Genomic DNA, 22,900 nt, shown 5'->3' with positions numbered 1-22,900 from the left:
CAGGCTGGGAAAACAAGAGGCCAGCAACCCTAAGGTCCCAAGAAAACAGGTGCATCTTGCTTGGGTTCTGGTCAATAATTTGGACTCTATACATTCCCTCAAACACCCATCAACAGAATGACTAGGAGGAGGAGCCCCCAAAATAGAAAAGACTCAGAGATTATGACTTATGCTTCAGATTTACAAATGGATGCAGATATAACCAAGATGTCGGAGATGGAATTCAGGTTAGCAATTGTGAAGACAATGGCTAGAATGGAGAAATCAATTAATGGCAACACAGAGTCTCTAAGGGCAGAAATAAAAGGTGAATTGGCAGAACTTAAAAATGCTATCAATGAGATCCAATCCAATCTAGATAATCTAACAGCTAGGGTAACTGAGACAGAAGAGACAATAAGCGATCTGGAAGGCAGTATAATAGATAAAAAGGGAAAAGAGGAGGCCAGGGAAAAACAACTCAGAGTCCATGAAAATAGAATCAGAGAAATAAGTGACACCATGAGGCGTTCTAATGTCAGAATAATTGGAATCCTGGAGGGAGTGGAGAGAGAGAGAGGACTAGAAGATGTATTTGAGCAAATCGTAGCTGAGAACTTCCCTAATCTGGGGAATGAAACAAACATTCGAGTCCTAGAGGCAGAGAGGACCCCTCCTAAGATCAAGGAAAACAGGCCAACACCCCGGCATGTAATAGTAAAACTTGCAAATCTTAGAACCAAGGAAACCATATTAAGGGCAGTTAGGGGGAAGAGATTCCTTACGTACAGAGGGAAGAACATCAGAATAATGTCAGACCTATCCACAGAGACCTGGCAAGCCAGAAAGGCCTGGCAAGACATATTCAGGGTACTAAATGAGAAGAACATGCAGCCAAGAATACTTTATCCAGCAAGGCTGTCATTTAGAATGGATGGAGAGATGCAGAGCTTCCACGACCGGCAGAAGTTGAAAGAATATGTGACCACTAAGCCGGCCCTGCAAGAAATATCAAGGGGGGGTTCTATAAAAGGAGAAAGACCCCAAGAGTGATCTACAACAGAAATTTACAGGGACAATCTATAAAAACAATGTCTTCACAGGCAACATGATGACAATTAATTCATATCTTTCAATAATCACTCTCAATGTGAATGGCCTAAACGCTCCCATAAAACGGCACAGGGTTGCAGATTGGATAAAAAGACATGACCGATCCATATGCTGTCTACAAGAGACTCATTTTGAACCTAAAGATACATCCAGACTGAAAGTGAAGGGATGGAGATCCATCTTCCATGCCAGCGGACCTCAAAAGAAAGCTGGGGTAGCAATTCTTATATCAGACAAATTAGATTTTAAACTAAAGTCTGTAATAAGAGACACAGAAGGACACTATATCATTCTTAAAGGGTGTATCCGACAAGAAGATCTAACAATTGTAAATATCTATGCCCCCAACATGGGAGCAGCCATCTACATAAGCCAACTGTTAACCAAAATAAAGAGTCATATTGATAACAATACGTTAATTGTAGGAGACCTCAATACTCCACTCTCAGCAATGGACAGATCATCTAAGCAGAAAATCAACAAGGAAACAAGAGCTTTGAATGATACATTGGACCAGATGGACCTCATAGATATTTACAGAACATTCCACCCTAAAACAACAGAATACTCATTCTTCTTGAGCGCACATGGAACTTTCTCCAGAATAGACCATATACTGGGTCACAAATCAGGTCTCAACTGATACCAAAAGATTGAGATTATTCCCTGCATATTCTCAGACCACAATGCTCTAAAACTGGAACTCAATCACAAGAAAAAATTTGGCAGAAATTCAAACACTTGGAAGCTAAAGACCACTCTGCTCAAGAATGTTTGGGTCAACCAAGAAATCAAAGAACTTAAACAATTCATGGAAATCAATGAGAATGAAAATACATCGGTCCAAAACCTATGGGATACTGCAAAGGCGGTCCTAAGGGGGAAATACATAGCCATCCAAGCCTCACTCAAAAAAATAGAAAAATCCCGAATTCACCAACTAACTCTACACCTTAAAGAACTAGAGAAAAAACAACAAACGACGCCTAAGCCATACATTAGAAAAGAAATAATTAAAATTAGAGCAGAAATCAATGAATTAGAAACCAGAAACACAGTAGATCAGATCAACGAAACTAGAAGTTGGTTCTTTGAAAGAATTAATAAGATTGATAAACCACTGGCCAGACTTATCCAAAAGAAGAGAGAAAGGACCCAAATTAATAAAATTATGAATGAAAGGGGAGAGATCATGACTAACACCAAGGAAATAGAAACAATTATTAGAAATTATTATCAACAATTATATGCCAATAAACTGAGCAATCTGGATGAAATGGAGGCCTTCCTGGAAACCTATAAGCTGCCAAGACTGAAACAGGAAGAAATTGACAACCTGAATGGGCCAATAACCAGTAACGAGATTGAAGCAGTGATCAAAAACCTCCCAAAAAACAAGAGTCCAGGGCCTGATGGATTCCCTGGGGAATTCTACCAAACATTCAAAGAAGAAATAATACCTATTCTCCTGAAGCTGTTTCAAAAAATAGAAACAGAAGGAAAACTTCCAAACTCATTCTATGAGGCCAGCATTACCTTAATTCCCAAACCAGGCAAAGACCCCATCAAAAAGGAGATATCCCTGATGAATATGGATTCCAAAATCCTCAACAAAATCCTAGCTAATAGGATCCAACAATACATTAAAAGGATCATCCACCACGACCAAGTGGGATTTATCCCCGGGATGCAAGGGTGGTTCAACATTCGCAAATCAATCAATGTGATAGAACACATTAATAAGAGGAGGGAGAAGAACCATATGGTCCTCTCAATTGATGCAGAAAAAGCATTTGACAAAATACAACATCCTTTCCTGATTAAAACTCTCCAGAGTATAGGGATATAGGGAACATTCCTCAAGCTCATAAAATCCATCTATGAAAAACCCACAGTGAATATCATCCTCAATGGGGAAAAGCTGAGAGCCTTTCCCTTAAGATCAGAAACACATCAAGGGTGCCCACTCTCACCACTGTTGTTCAACATAGTACTAGAAGTCCTAGCAACAGCAATCAGATAACAAAAAGAAATAAAAGGTATTCAAATTGGCAAAGAAGAAGTCAAACTCTCTCTTTTCGCAGATGACATGATACTTTATGTGGAAAACCCAAAAGACTCCACCTCCAAATTACTAGAACTCACCCAGCAATTCAGTAATGTGGCAGGATACAAAATCAATGCACAGAAATCAGTTGCTTTCTTATACACTAACAACGCAACTGTAGAAAGAGAAATTAGAGAAACGATTCCATTTACAATAGCACCAAAAACCATAAGATACCTCGGAATAAACCTAACCAAAGAGGTAAAGGATCTATACTCTAGGAACTACAAAACACTCATGAAAGAAATTGAAGGAGACACAAAAAGATGGAAAAATATTCCATGCTCATGGATCGGAAGAATAAACATTGTTAAAATGTCTATGCTACCCAGAGCAATCTATACCTTCAATGCCATCCCGATCAAAATTCCAATAACATTTTTCAAAGTGCTGGAAGAAACAATCCTAAAATTTGTATGGAATCAGAAAAGACCCCGAATCGCCAAGGAGATGTTGAAAAAGAAAAACAAAGCTCTGGACATCACGTTGCCTGATTTCAAGCTATATTACAAATCAGTGATCACCAAGACAGCATGGTACTGGCACAAAAACAGACATACAGACCAATGGAACAGAATAGAGAACCCAGATATGGACCCTCAACTCTATGGTCAAATAATCTTTGACAAAGCAGGAAAAAACATGCAATGGAAAAAAGACAGTCTCTTCAATAAATGGTGCTGGGAAAATTGGACAGCCACATCCAGAAGAATGAAACTCGATCATTCTCTAACACCATTCACAAAGATAAACTCAAAGTGGATGAAAGACCTCAATGTGAGACAGGAATCCATCAAAATCCTCGAGGAGAACATAGGCAGTAACCTCTTTGACATCGGCCACAGCAACTTCTTTCAAGATACATCTCCAAAATCTAGTGAAACAAAAGCAAAAATGAACTTTTGGGACTTCATCAAGATAAAAAGCTTCTGCACAGCAAAGGAAACAGTCAACAAAACAAAGAGGCAACCCACAGAATGGGAGAAGATATTTGCAAATGACACTACAGATAAAGGGCTGGTATCCAAGATCTATAAAGAACTTCTCAAACTCAACACCCAAAAAACAAATAATCAAGTCAAAAAGTGGGCAAAAGAGATGAACAGACACTTCTCTGAAGAAGACATACAAATGGCTAACAGACACATGAAAAAATGTTCATCATCATTAGCCATCAGGGAAATCCAAATCAAAACCACACTGAGATACCACCTTACACCAGTTAGAATGGCAAAAATGGACAGGGAAAGAAACAAGAAATGTTGGAGAGGTTGTGGAGAAAGGGGAACCCTCTTACACTGTTGGTGGGAATGTAAGTTGGTACAGCCACTTTGGAAAACAGTGTGGAGGTTCCTCAAAAATTTTAAAATAGAGCTACCCTATGACCCAGTAATTGCACTCCTGGGTATTTACCCCAAAGACACAGATATAGTGAAAAGAAGGGCCATATGCACCCCAATGTTCATAGCAGCAATGTCCGCAATAGCCAAACTGTGGAAAGAGTAGAGATGCCCTTCAACAGATGAATGGATAAAGAAGATGTGGTCCATATATACAATGGAATATTACTCAGCCATCAGAAAAGATGAATACCCAACTTTTACATCAACATGGATGGGACTGGAGGAGATTATGCTAAGTGAAATAAGTCAAGCAGAGAAAGTCAATTATCATATGGTTTCACTTATTTGTGGAACATAAAGAATAACATGGAGGACATTAGGAGAAGGAAGGGAAAAATGGGCAGGGGGAATTGGAGGGAGAGATGAACCATGAGAGACTATGGACCTGAGAAACAAACAGGGTTTTAGAGGGGAGGGGGGAGGGGGGATTGGTTAGCCCGGTGATGGGTATTAAGGAGGGCACGTACTGCTTGGAGCACTGGGTGTTATATGAAAACAATGGATCATGGATCACTACATCAAAAACTAATGATGTATGGTGACTAACATAACATAATAAAATTAAAAACTACAAAAAAAAAATTCTAAGAAGAGTAGTGGCACTTGATGTAGGCAATTATAACAATGTTGTTAAAGGTATTATTATTTGTGTGGTAACTGAAACAAATGGCAATTTCTTATGTGTCAACCATTAGCTTTTCACATTGGAAAAATAAACCAGGAGCCATGAGTCCCCCCCATTTCCCAACTACTTTTCTCTTGCTTCACCCCTAAAGTCCACAGAGAAAACTGATCATCAGAGGGGTGTAAAGGGTTATGCTTAAACTAATGAAAGGGTGAACCATTTTCTGAGCAGAGCAGGAAATGTGGTGTTGTTTCTTTACCCAATCCTGAGGCTGCCAACAGGGTGACACCATGGCAGGGTAAAGAAGAAAATGGAACAAAGTGGAAATGAAGTGCACTAAGTCAAACACTGACCACTTTGAGTTTTCATAGTTCTTATATTCTTTGGAGTGTACCATGAGGAATTATTATCCTCCTAATACTGAGGGCAGTAGAAGGCAATGGAGACACCTGTCAATCCAGCCAGCTGTCCAAGGTTGTGCAAGTCATAAGCACTAGAGTTACAACCTGACCCACGTCTGTGTGTGCCAAGAGCTGCGTGCTTTTCCCCAGAAATTCTTCTCCCCCTCCTCTCCTTGGCTGCCCTCATCAGAACTGCCACCCTAGATTATTAATGGGGCTACTTGAGAAACAAGAACTCAAATCAAGTTTAGGAGTTGTGGAAAGATGGAACGTGGATCCGTTGTAGCTGAAGAGAAAGAGAAAGAGCAAAAGGAAAGGGGGAAGGTCATGGAGGACACAAGTGGTAGACTGCAAGTGGGAAATGAAGTTTCTATGGGCATTCACCTAGGCCAATCTGTATGCATTGTACATGTCAGAGAACAGGAAAATATAATCACATCACTTCTGTAAAGGCAAGAGCATAAACTCTTTGCTAAATGAAGGGGCACATAAAGTATCATTCATCACACATGTGCCCTACTGCAAAATCACACTCAAAGCCATGAATACTCTTCTAAGAGTTTTGAGGAATCATGGCCATGCATGCGAGCTGTTTTAAGTGGAACAGCAACCTGCACTTAATATTGTGAATCAATCTTTGTTGAATGATTGTATTATGAATGTCATGAATGTCTCACAAAGAAAGAAACTGTTCCTGACAAAATCTATTGGACAAAGCCAACTTAAGAAGACATCTCCAAAAGTGGCTGGTACTTGCTGACTACTCACAGCCCCAGGGACCTTGCAGAAAGTTGAAATAATGAACTTTTGCAATCCTGTTTGATTTGACATAGATATGAAAGAGAGACATTAAACTAGGGGAACTGGGGTTATTGTGCCCACTCATTTTGAACCAAAGACTCACATATTCAACTTTCTCAGTGGATACAAAAATGGGTGTCCATGATGCAGTTCTTTTGTAACATTCAAAAACATTTCCAACTACCTTCGATTTGCAGAGTTGCAATAGACACAGAGGATTACTTTGCCCTTTACTTTGACCTTGACCTACACAAGATGATGTTGAAACAGGAGAAAATTGAGAGAAAAAAATGACTCAGATTCCTACATCTGGACTAAAAAACAGATGGCTTTCCCAACACTACTAAAAATGTTATCAAGTTTTCTCAAAGGATTTGAACTTCCCTTTTGAGTTGAAGTTGTATTTGGCATCTAAATCCAAACCCACTTGTTCCTTCCAGGCATAGGAGGACTGCAGAAATTTAGGATGCAATAAATGTACAGCAGTCGTTTGTTTCTGAAAGTCTTTTTCATCCAGTGTATGTATGTTTGAAATCACCAAAGCACCACTTTCTGATCCAAGTCATAATTGCAATGTACAGATAGAGTACAAGGTAAAATGTAAATTCTCTCTTCCCCCTGAAGGCATAAATGTACCAATAAGTTGTCATCTCTCATATGTTAATTTTCCCGATAATTGGTATTGGAGTGGAATGTTTCTAAACAATACTCTTGTTAATTTATATTTATATAACACATCTATCCCATAATGCATTTAATTGAACTGGTTGACATCCAATTTTCTAAGCATGGTTTTCTCTTATATGTTGCTAAACGCTCAATTCTTTTTTCTAACATTAATTAAATTAATTGTTAATATGTTTTCAGAATCATACAATCTGCAAATATGTTACTTATTTTTTTTTTTTAAAGGTTTTATTTATTTATTTGACAGAGAGAAAGCATGAGAGAGGGGAGGGTCAGAGGGAGAAGCAGACTCCCTGCCGAGCAGGGAGCCCGATGCGGGACTCGATCCTGGGACTCCAGGATCATGACCTGAGCCGAAGGCAGTTGCTTAACCAACTGAGCCACCCAGGCGCCCCTGCAAATATGTTACTTATGAAGAATGACTTTCTGGTTGTCAAGAATCATGATGCAGATAATCCTTCAGGGCTCAACTATTTTTCCATAAGAAATCTTTAATTAATCACCAGTTTAACTGTTGACAACTCTCTCATCCCATTCTCAGGTTTGTTCCCTTTGTTCTTTCTTATAGCCATAGTTCATGACAAGCAACTCTGAAGATATGAAGGTATTACCTCAGTGGAGGAGAGACGGTGTGGCTGCTTTTGCAAATCATAAATGGTGGCACTTTTACAATGACTCGGTAGCCATCAAACACTGGGTGTTTGCCATGGGAGACTATAGACCCTTATACCCTCAAGGCAGGAAAGGCTGATAGGTGCCAATTTGTCCCCAGTAGTTTCCGCGCACCTTTCTGCGGTGCAAGTGAGTAGAGATTCTATTACTAGCTAAAAATGTGTTCTAGCCTGTGTCATTGTACATGTCTTTTTTTTATTATTAGATTCCCCCCACCAATCAAACACAGCAATAAGACCATGTAGATAAATTGCTCTGTCTAATCACTGATCATAAATGTGACTCCAAAAAGCTAAAGATCCACACCACTGAGAGCATAGGTCTCCAAAAACTGCCTGGTTCTGTGGGAACAATTAAGGAAGGATGCTGAGTGGTAAAGTACTCATTTTACTTTGACAAGAAATGAACACTAATAGTAACAATTCACACTTCATCTGTTCTTGACAAGCCTTCATAATAGATCAAAAATGTACATATTTTCCCCCAAAATTAGAGGACGGAAGTGTAAGTAAATATGTTAATTGACTTTAAGGTGGCTGGCACCTTCAAATAGCACATGCCACCCTAAGGAAAACCCAAGAAACAATTTAGCCCAAGCCAAATAAGAGGCCCTCTTAGGAAAATGTTGTGACAGACCCTTCTCTCCTACAGCAATCTTCAAAAGGCTTATCTTAATGACCCAGGTTAATTTTCACCCTACTGTACATAATTTAATTCCAAAAGGAAATATCCAAGTGACATTCATCTCATTTAAATTTATTTCTGCCTGAATCAGGTATGGCTTTGATCAAAGCTAGTAGTATAAGGAATTGTAGTAATATTAATCCTGATAGTAAAAAATAAGTCATAATATAAAGGTGTCATTTGTTGAGTGTCTTGTATTATGTGCCAGACATCACCATAAGCATTTTGTGATATTACTTAATGTAACTCATACTTCAACCCAGAGAACTGGTTTCTTATTTATTATTCCCAATATTCCCACTATAGAGATAACAAGACTGAGGTTCGTCACACAGCTATTAGATGGAAGAATCTTTGCTCATGTCTTTTAAACCACAGCCTCTACTAAGGCTCACAGGCCCATGTGTACTCCAGACTTCATTTCACAAAGAAAATTCAGGAACTCCTTCAGCAGGTATTTGCTATTCGTTTTTATGCATAATTAAGAAATTATATGCTGCTGATAACTCTGGTAATGTAATGTCTAACCTCTCACATTCTTCCTTGATTGCCATGCAAAGGATTTGAGAAGAGATATTTTAGAATAATTACCCATCAGTAATCATCTCCACACACACAAATCACATTTGATTCCCTATTAAGACAGACCAAGAGAATGAGAGGTTTTCACTCAGGAATGTTTTCTGCTGCAATCAGGTTAATTCTATGTTTCCAACCCATTGGTCTTCTGAATTTAAACATGGGAACATGGAACAAATTCTATAGAGGGGATAATAATATCCCCAATCATGGGTCTTGATCCACTGGGGGAAAAGTGCTTAACTATTAGCTTTCCAAATGGAGTGCCATTCTATTTAGGTGCGTCACCTCCTAGGAAAGATTCACTGGGCAAATGGGAGTGGACTGCAGAACAATAGTTACCTTGGTTCACTCTAAAGCTCAGACCTTCACAATCATAGCCTGTTATATAAAATAATTCATAAGAAGAACAAAGAGACAAATGTCAAGCTACCATAGTTAATCGATGTCATTGTGTAATACCAATCAACAGTCCTCCAATCCATGGTGACATATCATGTTTGATTTATAAATGGAGTAACCTTTCAACATGATCAGTATACCCATGATTCTTGTGGGACACTTGCCAAGATTTAGCGTCCTGTCTCTTCCTTTATTTAAGTAGTACTAGAGCCTTATTCCAGGATCATAATCTTAACCCAGGATATCTATGAGTTTGCGCTATAATCAGGCCTACCAACAATACTCTCATCCAACATCATCTCCTCTTTCCCCCAAATTTGACTTCCATTTCTCTTTTTTCTACTGTGACAATACTGCAGCTATCCTTCTGAGAGGGGAACATCTCTCTCTGTGTCTCATATGAACAGAATATCTGCTCCCCAAACTTACCTACCAAGAACTGCTTTGTCTCATCCTTCAACCTCACCATGGATGCTTTCTCCATCTCTGCAGTGTTCCTCTCTTCCTTGCACTCACAAGAAAGCATCATGTGCATTGACATGGAAATTCAAGTCAGATTATTAATTCACCTGGGGGCATTTTAAGTTTTTTTTTTTTTTTTTTTTAGCTTGGTAAAACACAAATGGTTTGGTGGTTACACAAGTGTTTAGTATATTTGACCTTAAATTGCACAAGTGCTTTTCTGTTTGTTGCGTGCACTTTTATACATATGTATTATATATCATAAAGTCTATAAAGCATACAGAAAATGTTTGCAAAAATTTCAGGAATAGTTAGCAATTGAACATTTATGTACCTACTACACAAATCAAGAAATAAAATGTGACTGGCACCTCAAAAGCCTCCTGTGTGCCCCCTGCCAGTGGGAGCTTGCTCCCTCCCCTTGAAGGTAAAAAATACCTTGACTTTTATGATAAACCACTTCTTCAAAGCCTTATCTTTTGCCAGAAAATGAAAATCCGTGTCCCATGTTAAGTAATTTTAAGCACTCAAATCAGGTAGGGGAAGCTTTATAGAATCAAGCTCACTTTACCAGATATCTATGGCATACAATGTACCATATATAAAACTAGAAGATAGGGGGAATATAGTTTAATAAGACATAGTCTTTGACCCCAAGAAACTCATGGGTGTTGGGAGGCTCTACAGGAGCTCATGAAAGCATAGAGCAGTAAATTTTGTCAACTAGAACCATAATAGCACAAGGGGAATTGGAACTGGAGAGAAACAAAGTATAGCAAGATATCTCATTGCTCTGTTTCTCCAAACCAACATGTGGCTGGCCACTATTTAACTGGGAGAAGAGTATGATCAAGTCTTTCTCTAGAAAATGAAGTGTGTGGAGCAAGATGAGAACTCCCTCCTAGATGAATCTGAGAAGTGAGCGTGTTCTCTGTCTCTGGCACTATGCGCAAGGTATTTCCAGCTCATTTCTGAGACAAGGTTCATGATATATCAGGGAAGGAAACTCTGGAAGCAAACCTCTTTCTTTATCTTCTGAAGGCTAACTAGGTGTTCCATTCTTTACATTCCTTATTTGGAAAATAAAGCTAATAGGCTACTGACAGAATGCACTAGGATGGTGTTTGCGGGGGATTTGGCACAATGTTTGGCACCCAGGAGAGCTGAATAAGTGGCAGCTAAGCCTTTTAGAGTTGGGAGTTCCATTTTCTAAGCCATCCCTTTATCAAATAAAGAACTGAGATTAAAATGAAACTAAAGAGAATCTTATATAGAGGCTTTAACTGGGTTCGGTCACGTATACTGTCCAGATAGCCTCAACAATGCATTGTTCTCTCAAGGTTGTGTCCTTGAAAACAGCTCCCACTGTGGACAGACTGTACATTCCAAGGACGGGGAGGGAGCAAGGAGTCTCCAGCTGCCCACGTCCAGGTTGGGGATCAACCAGCAGTCACATCCACTCCATGACCTCCTCCAACACGAGCTCAGACATTTTCCCAAGCCCCCACATTTTCCCTGTCCCACATATTCAGTACCGGTCAAGTCCATTTTTTCTGCTGTAGTGCTATATTGATACTTATTGCCTTTACTGATGTGATTTCTTTTTCTACATTTACATTTTTTTAAATTTTTTTTGCATTGACAGTAAAGTTATAGTATAATGGCTATTAAGATTTTAAAATTAAGGTTTGTGGCAAAGCAGAGTTCATTTGCTTATGAACTGGATGATGTGTGCAAATTCCTTACCTTCTGTAAACCTCCTATCTAAAAGGTACAGAGTCATACAGCTCCACAGCTTTATTGGGAGGATTAAATGTAAGAATCTCAGTAGTGAACTCATAATAAATAGTGGCTATTGCTATTTCCTCTCCAGTTAGATTCTAAAATCCTTGTCTGTGTAGACATATGGCATTCTTTTTCATATCCCCCTCAGAGCTGAGGAAGTGTTTGCTTATAGAATCCACTCAATGGATGTTTGCTGATTGATTGCTCTGGGCCCAATGCCAAGATGTACATCAATCCTGTCCTCAGCGCCCCCTAACTCAGAGAGTTGACTACAAGTATGGTATAACAATACAGAGGTTAGGGCAGTGGGAGAGGGGGCTTAGAGACAGTGCTTATATGTGTTCCTGGGATTACAAAGCAACACCATGCTGCTTATTAAATAAACATGTCTGATTGACAAAATGGCTGTCCCTGACTTTGACAAAAATGATGGATGAAACTCATTTTCTATAGGAAGATGCTTCAATGAAAGGCAAAGCCTAATCCTAATATTATTTAGCTGACTGAATTCTTTGTGTCTGTAAAGGTTCTGTCAATTAAAGGTGTTTCAGCCGAGTCATCTGCATATTTCTCCAGCAATGTGATCTATCAACCCACACAGCATGATTCCTGAGCCTAAATATTATAGTAAGAGAAGCCATGGGACAGGTGCAGGCTGATTGGATTTTAGGGATGACAATGCTTTGAAAGAGCAAAGGAACACATTGCCTGCTTGGAGATTTTTGTGCTTTTGCTAGAAAATTCTGAATTTTAACAAAGAAGATTTATAGGAGAGTGTCACTTTGGGGTAGGGCTTTGGCAATTGTCAATTACTAAAAGTCAAATCACTAAAGGGGAAAACAATCATAAATTTGCAGCACTTTAGGGTTTGTGATCCCATAGCCATGGAGGTACTGGTTAATGATTTTCACAGGGTAATCCATTGTGAATCTTATCTCTTTATCCTTTGGTTGGAATTTGCTGCTTTTTGTTGGAATGGAAATTGGTCTTACTGCACGGACACACAAGACACAATTATCAAGAAGACTAATAATCTTTGGAAAATAATTCTGAACTTACTGGTCCCATATGCTTTCTTATTTCTAAGTGGTTCCCTTGGGAAGTCATGTAAATACTCTAATTTCATTGCCATTGTCCATAAACTATTTGAAACTTGTAAGGATATGCAATTGTTATAACTGGAAAGACATGGTCTTTGACTTTGATGTCAGAGGGATTTGAGACTGGATTTGTTTCTGCCACATCCTAGCAATATGGTCTTGCAAAATCATTGAGTTTCATGGGTAAGTATAGATAATGGACCTTTGAAAGAATTTCCCAGAATGATGTTTGGAAGTATTATGATTAGAGCATACTAGGTATTCAATAAATGTTAGTTTTTCCTTAGTCTAGAATTGATTTTGGATTAAATTTACCAGCCCCATTGAAAAAATCAGTTTCATTGTATTCCAATCACACTTATTTTTGATACAAAGTATAATTACACCCATCTAGTTCCAACCTTCTTCAACTTGATTGAAGATTCTCTGGTGAGGCTTGGTTCTCTGGCGACTGTTTGATTCCACAAAAAGATCAAATTCACTCCAATGAATGAACATTCATAAAAAAAATAAAGATATTTGATGTTTTATTTTGTGCCTAGCTCCTAGTACAGCTCCAGGCACATAGTAAGGCCTTAATAAATGTTTGTTGAAAGACCAGGCCATGGCTGAAAATTCTGTTCTGAAAGTTGAAATTTTCAAAGATACTAAAGGTTGGCAGCTCACTAAAATATGTGTATAGTTTTCCAAGAGAGAAATATTCATTTGTATGGTAAAGTTCTGGTATAATTTTTTTTCTGGTATAATTTTTTTTAAGTCACTTTAAATTTTAGTCATGCTTTGTCTATAAAACCTTTCCTGTAATTCAAGACAGTTTTAATTCCTCACACTGAAGGAAACCTCCACAACAAAATGAATAAAATGTGAAGCTCTAGAAATGCCACCAGGAAAATTAAAAGTCCCTAATGGCAAAAGGCAAAGGCTATTATTATTATTCAACTTTTGGTGTAAAAATAGAAATAGACATGTGACAACTCACCTATATAATATATATTTTTTGCCTCACTAGTAAAATATAGGTAACAGCATCTTTATCCCCATTTTTATAGAAATGGAAACAGGTTCAATGAGGTAAAAATCCCCAGGTCATACAAACAGAGTGGTGGGCATAGTACTTCTTACTTTAAATTCCCTGTTATTTACACTTGACAATCATCTTATTTCTATTCAGTCAAGGACTGGTCCCGCCATTGGAAAGGGACACCCATAGTGTTTGTTGGTAACAATTTTGTGTTTTGCTGATTTTTCTTATGGGCAAATGATGACAATTACCTCAATATTCAGAGCCTATTTAATGGTTAGACACAGTAGAAATCTGTTGTGTTTTTTTTTTATGATTTCCAAAGGCCAGAAAAGCCTTTTTCTCTCTATTTTTCTCAGCTTTTCTTTTCAATAATATATTTTTAAAGATTTTATTTATTTATTTGAGAGAGAGAGCATGTATGCATGAGCAGTGGGGGAAGGTGGCAGAGGGAGAAAGAGAGGGACAAGCAGACTCCCCACTGAATGTGGAGCCTGACACAGTGCTTGATCTTAAGACCCTGAGATCATAACCTGAGCCGAAATCAAGAGTCAGACAATTAACCGACTGTGCCATCCAGGCGCCCCCTATAGCATGTTTTAAGCTACAGGGAGGACTATAGACAGCATGCTTGGAAATAAGTAACTTAAAAGTATTCACACCAGAGTTTGCCCATCTGAATATATTTTATTAAACAGCTATGCAATATCCAGTGGAAAACTTGTGGGCAATGTAATCCATTCTTCCTTTGAGTAATCCACTAGGAGAATTTCAGGCCTGATGATAATGTGTTCTGGGTCCCTAGACTTACTTTTGGATTATCATTGGCTTGGAAGGACCTGTTGGAAGCCTTTCAGTACAAGAGTTAAGTACTTCAGTACAAGGGTCTGTTTTTTGGGGGTTTTTTTTTTGTTTTTTTTGTTTTTCCCAGTCTGGTGTCTGGGCCTCCTAGATTACCCTGGAAAAGATCAGAGTCTCCTCTGTTGGCCCATGCAGAAGAAAGACTGAAATCTGGGAGTAGCCCAGATCTCAAGGCACCATCTCTTCTGGCATTCTCTGTGAAGGCCATTTTCATGGTCTGCAGAGTAAAAGTGAGGAGCCCGTGGAGAATTTGGGGCAATGCGTCTGTGGTTGTTTTGTTCTTAGAGTTCCTCAGGGGAAGGTATTATGTCTCATTGATCTTGATTCCTGCACAGGGTGGATACTGAGTATGGTAGAGACAGCTGTGTATACACTAATGCCATATCCTTTCCTTATCACATAGCTAGACATCATTTCCCAGGTAGGTGAGATCATGCACATAAGTATCTATTGCTATGTAACTAATTACTCCAAAATGTTAGCAGCTGAAATCATCATATAGTTGTTATCCTACACAGTTTCTGAGGGTCAGGAATCCAAGAATGGCTTAGCTGGGTGGTTCTTGCTCAGCCTCTCTCAAGAGGTTATAGTCAAGCTGTCAGCTGGGTCTGCAATTATCTCAAGGCTCAACTGGCTTTAGACCATCTGCTTCCAAGCTCACTCACATGGTGGTTTTTGTTGTCTTATTGGGTGTTAGCTAGAAGTTTCCCAACATGGAGGTCTCCCCATTAGACTGCTCATAACATGGCAATTTGCTTTCCACAAAATCAGTGATCCAAGAGAGAGCAAGCTCAAGATGGAAGCAGAAATCCTTTACAATATAATTTTGGAACTCATACCATCATTTCTGCTATAGCAATGTGTGAGGGGACTTCACAAGGTGTGACTACCAGGGGGAAAGGATCATTGGAGGCTATCTTGGCACTGTGACTGAGTTCTGGCCAACAGAATATGTGCGGAAATAATGTATGCTATTCCCAAATCAGCATGTGGAAAACACCCTCCACATCCTCCATGTCTATTTCCTAATTATCCAGGTGAATAGTGATGTCTTTTAGGATTCAGAGGGAAATGGAACCAAAAGATCATAAGAGCCTACATCCATGACTGACCACACAGAGCAAACCCTCTATGACATAAGGGAGAAAGGAACCATCAGTATGTAACACCACTGAAATTCTTTCCTTCATTTCCCCTTCCTTCTTTCTTCCCTCCCTCCCTCCCTCCCTCCCTTCCTTCCTTCCTTCCTGTTTCTTTTATAGCAGTTAGCTTCCCTTAATGTGTATATGTGTGTGTATGCCTGCATTTCAATTCAGAATTTATATGTTTTGATTTCCCACAGTTTTATTAATATGCACTTGTTAATATTTGATTTGTGCAATTTTTTTTCCTCTATGTTGTTAGTACTGGCTGTTCCCTTTAACATGTAACATTTTGGAGATCAGGAATCCTGTATTCTATTTTGACTCTCTCTCCAGGAATCAGGTCATTATCCTGCACCTAGAATAACTACTATCCACAGATTGACTGTATGCAACCTTATTTCAACACAAGGGAAAAGATGTTCCATGAAGTCTTGGCCCAAAAAGTCTCATTTCAGGTAATGACCTATAGAAGAGGATATTGCAAGTCTTAAAAGCTTAAATTTACAGAAAAGAGTCAAAATTTCAAAATCTATGTTTAATAAAGCCATCTTGTGGAAAATAAATGCATTATTGTATACAATAGATAAAATCATGTATAAGCATATTTAAACCCAAATATCTCTGTAGGATAGAAATGTGCAATGACACTTTTATTTATTCAAGCCAATTAAAACTTTTACTGACCACCAATGAATCATGGAACACTACATCAAAAACTAATGATGTACTGTGTGGTGACTAACAAAACACAATAAAAAAATAAAAAATAAATGACATCTTAAAAAATTTTAAAAATAAATATATATTTAATACCATATATAATTATGATTATTTAATATATTTAATATTATATATAATTATTATTTAATATTTATATAACATATATATTCTAATGTAATATGGGAATCTATACACCTAGGTGTCCAGAGTTCTATTTTAATCAAAATGGCTTACATTGTAACCTTTCACTGCATTAGATTGGCAGAAATGACACTATCCCCATCCTCCAACTCCCAGAATGAAAGCAAAAGGCTTTTTTCATTTTCTATACCAAAGAGTTCCAGTTTTTTTTAGTCTAACAACATAAATGAAGTGCAGTATCTAGGAAAAATATTCTCTTCATTTAAAATGAGAGATCCTTCTTGGAAAGGGTATCTTGATTTCAAAGTTTCAAAAGTAATTAAGAGCACAAGCCTGCTTGGGGCTCCACTGGCTGTCCGTGACTCTACTTTTTATCACTGTCTAAAAGACGGATGAGGCAGGGCACAGGCATATGAAATTCCTGATAGATTAACTTTTGGGGAGACAGACCAAAGTAGAAACTGCTGTTCTGTTTACATGGAAGTAAGAACAAATACAGCTTGTTTTTAAGTAACATCAACACATATGGTAAATAGAGAAAATGCAGTAGGCTCATTCTTGGGCTCAAATAGAACAAGAATTCAGGTCTTTTGATAGAATTCACTTTTATTTTCTATTTGAACACCAAATTCAATTAAAATGAAGTGTGTGTTGACGCCACTTTCTATCTGGTCCTATAATTGGAAGCTCTGGTCCTATAATTGTAATACCCTTTTAGGTATCAAATCACAAATAACAATCCTATCTGTGAGACATATTATTTGCCCCTGTCCATTAACCAATGGCAGAATTTTTCTCAACTCTGATTACCCTGAACATAGATAATGAGTTCTCCTTCCAATTTTTATTGATTTCTTCCTTGCTCTATAGGAAACTATTGATTTCTGTTTTCTTGTTCAGTTACTAGTTGATTTTATCTTTCATTTGATTTGACTTAAAGTGAAACTTTTTCTGATTGGAACACAGCAAAATCCTGGAGAAAAAAAGAGAGTAAGGGCCACTTAAATTTATAAATGTTTTGGTGAAAACTCAGTGAGCCCCTCTTTGAATTATCTGTAGTGAATACTATAAAGAAATGGTGAACTTTTCCCTTGCTGCTCCCTGATTCCCAGCCCTTTTTGTTACACACATACGGAAACCATCTGCGTTGTAATCATTACAGAATTTAGGTCTGGGAAATAGAATTTAACAAATGATGAGAAAATCAAGGTTGCTGCTATAAAATAAAACAAACCTAAATTTATAAAGCAACCTCCACACAGACTTGCATACGCACACATATGCAATATATTCCCCAGAGAGATGTATAAAAGTGGGATTGTTTTTTATTCCATGAAAATTTTTGCATGAGAAAAAAACGACTCAGGGTGAGAGAGGGCCCACACTCCCCAGGGATTGCAGCAGGACAGATGTGACTGCAGTGGGGATGGAGGTGTCCAGCCTCTGGTCATCAGTCCCTTGTGGTATTCTGGCACTGCCCAATGTGGCTCATGGTAGATTTTTATAATAATGTCTTCAATGAATTATGCCTTCCCATGTCCACAACCCTTTGGAATGTGACTCTGTCACTGCTCCTCTCAACACAGTCTTGAATCTGGCCTGGCCTCAGGACTTGTTTTTTTTGTTGTTGTTATTATTTGTTTTTTGTTTATTTATTTATTTGAAAGAGAGAGAGAGAGAGCAGAGCTTGCAAGAGGGAACATGAGTGGGGGGGAGGGGCAAAGGGAGAGGGAGAGGCAGGCTCCCGCTGAGCAGGGAGCCCGATGTGGGACTCGGCTCGATCCCAGGACCCTGAGATCATGACCTGAGCTGAAGGCAGACACTTAACTGACTGAGCTACCCAGGGACCAACAGAATGAGGCAGAAGCGATGCACGATTGCCAAGGGTAGGCATTTGGAAACTTATGGCTTATGGCTTATGTTTCACCCTCTTGAAACCACTCTGAGACCACCATGGTGAGAAGAAGCCCACGATGAAAGATCACATGAAAAGAGATGCCCAATTGCTCCATGTCCTGGATAAGCCAGCACCTAGCCATCTCACCCAATAAATGCCACTGCATGTGTGAGCCCAGGTAAGACAGAAGAATCACTTGGGAACCCACAGAAATGTATGAAGCAATATATCATTGTGTATCTCTCTTTAACTTTTAATTTGAACCAATTGTAGACTTATCCAAAAGTTGCTAAAATAGTATAGAAAGTTTCCATATACCTCTTACTGAACTTCCCTTAATATTATTACCCCATACAATCCAATGATCAGAACCAGGAAATTAATACTAGTAAGTAGGGGTCTTACCCAAATTCCACCATTTTTTGCCACTAGTGCTTTTTTCTCTGTTCCAGGATCTAGTCCAGGATTCCACATTTCATTTAGTTTTTGTCTTGTTAGTCTCCTCTTATCTATAACAGTTTCTCAGTCTTTCCTCATCTATCATGACTTTGATACTTTTGAAGAGTACTGGTCAGTTATTTTGCAAAATATTCCTCAGTTTGGGTTTGGTTGAGATTTTGCATCTTAGGAATGAAGTGACGTCCATCTCAGTCCATCCTATCAGGGAGTATATGACGTTAAGTTGGCTTTTAGTGCTGTTCACCTTGATCAGTAGGTTAAGGTGGTTTCTTTCTAATTTTCCATTTTAGAGTTACTATTTAATTAACTTTATAGTTAATAAATATCTTGGGAGAGATATTTTAGAATATAAAAATAATCATTTTAAGCTACTAAGTCCTGGAGTGGTTTGTAACAGACAAACAGGTGGATATAGAAATAGATAGATGATACATAGATACATAAATAATTAAGATAGAAAGATGATGATGATAGATAGATAGATGATAGATGATAGATAGATAGATAGATAGATAGATAGATAGATAGATAACTGATACAAAGTATAAGTCAAGTGGGGACTTCTTTTGGGGAGGTGAGACAGTATGATACAGGGAATGGAAAAAAGAGAAGGTCTGTATAGCATGAGTATCTATGGCAGTTTTGTGATAGACTTGTGGGTGAAGAGATCAGAGCTATTCTGGTACAGCAATATAATATTTGAGAACTAGGAAAGATAGACAGGAATTTTTTCTTTTTTAAATAAGGGCTTAAAGATGTAACTTTTCACTTGACACCTGAGTGAGGAATAGAAATATTTTTAAATTACTTCTGGTAATTTGAGTACTTTGGGGCATGTAGAGTCCCAAGATTTATTAGGGTTTTATGGGAGCTTTTTTTCCTTAATGGGTAGTTAGTTATAGGGTGCTGAGGCTGTGGGCAGAACCAGACATTCTTTAAACAATGTAATTGTAGCGATTAAAAGAGAAGTGAGGAAGGTTCCTGGGTAGCTCATTTGGTTAAGCATCTGCCTTAGGCTCAGGTCAAGATCCCAGGGTCCTGGGATGGAGCCCTGTGTCTGGCTCCCTGCTCAGCGGGGAGTCTGTTTCTCCCTCTCCCTCTACCCCTCCCCCTGCTCATGCTCATGCTCTCTCTCAAATAAATAAATAAAATATTTTTTAAAAATTGAGAGAAAAGTGAGGAATGAAGTTCTGACACATGCTACAACATGGATGAACCTTGAAAGCACTATGCTAAGTGAAATAAATTAGATGCAGAAGAGCTAATATTTTATGAATCCACTTAAATGAAGTACTTAGAATAGGCAAGTTCAGAGAGACAGAAAGTAGATTATAGGTTACTAGAGCCTGGGGAGAAGGGGAATAGGGAGTTATTTCTTAATGAGTATAGACTTTATGTTTGGCGTAATGAAAAAGTTTTAAAAATAAATAGTGGTAATGGTGGTACAACATTGTAAATGCAATTAATTCTACTGAATTATACAGTTAAAATGGTTAAAATGGCAAATTTTATGTTATATATATTTTACCACAATTTTAAAAATTAATAATATCAAAAAACCATTGAATTGTACAATCTAAACGAGTGAATTGTGTGTTATGCGAACGCTATCTCAATAAAGCTGGGTTGTTTTTTTTTTAAAAAAAAAAACAATGTAATTGTATTTGCTATTATTCCTATCACTCTATGTGCATAAGATGAATGGGAGTCTACTTATTTGACAAAGTTCTGCCATCCATGGACAAAAAACAAGGCAGGAGTATAAGTCAGAATATCATTTCTCAGAGAGAAGGTGGTTGATCTTCCTATTGCTTTGTGGTAAGACCTATACAAGAAGAATCTGGCATAACATGGAATCTGAACAGCTCTAACTGCAGCTAATGAGAGAAGAAATGCATAGGTACCTAGGAAGTTACAGAGTAGAATCACAGGTCTTTTTATATACAACTAATAGAGTTCCTTGGCACTGGTGATACTGCAGAAACCTAAACAGGTAAATTCCTTGTATTCATGGAGTTTATATTCTGTGCAAGGGAGCTTCAACAAACAAATGCATTATTTAACATACATTTTAGATAATTCTATGCAGTTGCAAAGACAAATAAAGCGGTAGAGAAGCAAAGAGAGGACTATGGGAGCCAGGCTGTGAGAGTGACTCAACAGGTAGATGAAGCCCAGCAGGAGCCCAAAAGCATGCAACATGGTAACATACGGAGATAGAGGCAAGTAATGTGTATTGAGGAAAATTCTTGGTAGATAAGAGAAGAAGCTGTGGTCCTAAGACAAGGTACTCAGCCTGGGATCTGTGCAGCACCTGAGCCTGCAGGTAGATCCCAGGGGTTCCATGAATTTGGATGTGGAAAGACTTAAATTGAATTGGATATAATTTACTATAGTATGGAAATAGACCAGTAGTTTCTAAACATTTCTTCAGAAGCATTTTTCCTTTTTTTCATTTATTTATTTATTTATTTGAGACAGAGAGAATGAGATAGAGAGAGCATGAGAGGGAGGAGGGTCAGAGGGAGAAGCAGACTCCCTGCTGAGCAGGGAGCCCGATGCGGGACTCGATCCAGGGACTCCAGGATCATGACCTGAGCCGAACGCAGTCGCTTAACCAACTGAGCCACCCAGGCGCCCTCCTTTTTTTAAAATGAAATTTTCTGCATAACTGCTATTATATTTAACTAAATAAATAAATAAATAAAATAAAAAATCCTGAATTTCTTTGGCTGACGGAAGTGTCATGGTCTCTGAGGTTCCCACTCCTGGTCTGCTCTTGAAAGCCCAGTTCTTTCTTCACTGAAAGCCCAGGGCACAGTTTGATCAGCACTTCTCTCATTCCTCTGGAATGAATGTTGCCCTACCCTACAAGCCTGTAAGTAGAAATACCATGAGATTTTGACTATGGCAGATGGGGCAATGCACATTAAGGAGGTGGACACACCATGCAAATTGGTATACTACCTGGTGTGTGTGGAGAAGTAAACAGCGATTCTTCCCAGAATTTCCTCTGATCATGCTCACTTTGGCCAGCTACTTGACAATGACCCAAGCAGCTAGATATTGGCCAAGTCCAGAATACCTAAAAATATCTTGAACTAATAAGCCCTTTTTAAAAATTTAGAAATGCATACACAAAACTATGTATATTTTATTGTTGGGGGGAATTTTTCCTCTACCCCTTAAAATTCTTTTGGCTGCTCTTAAGAATTAAATTGATATAAGACAGATAAACAGGAGAAAATCAATTTTAATTATGTATGTACACGGAATCCATAAGAATATGAGGCCCACAGGCAGGCAGGCAATTAAGGCTTATAAACCATCAGAGCTAAGGAGAAGGGGGTGGGTGTCCTGGACTCAAAAGAGAAGAAAGACAATTCATAAGAAGATGAAAAGGAGTAAATATCTGGTAATGTTTGCTGGGCCATACAGAAGCAATGGGACATAGAGGGGAATTTAAACAAACAGTCTTTGGTAAGTTTCTCCCTGTCTACTCATATTATGTTCATATTATGCTATAGTTATCTATGGTGAGAGCTCCCTTCCTGGAGCAGGTCCTTCATCTAAATTCTTTTAGGTAGTTAGGGAGGTCAGAAGCTCTTCCTGAGCCTTCTGTTTCTTAACAACAATCAGCCTTAAGTAATCCACATGCCAAAGAGACACATTTTAAGGTGGCAAGTTTTGCTCCCCTGCAGTAATGCAATAAGAAAGAAAGAAAGAAAGAGAAAGAAAGAAAGAAAGAAAGAAAGAAAGAAAGAAAGAAAGAAAGAAAGAAAGAAAGAAAGAAAGAAGAAAAAGGAAGGAAGGAAGGAAGGAAGGAAGGAAGGAAGGAAGGAAGGAAGGAAGGAAG

Source organism: Phoca vitulina, unplaced genomic scaffold (assembly GCF_004348235.1).
Source record: "Phoca vitulina isolate PV1807 unplaced genomic scaffold, GSC_HSeal_1.0 scaffold22, whole genome shotgun sequence".
NCBI lineage: Eukaryota > Metazoa > Chordata > Mammalia > Carnivora > Phocidae > Phoca > Phoca vitulina.
The sequence above is the reverse complement of the archived record's forward strand: the minus strand, read 5'-3'. Positions refer to the sequence as shown.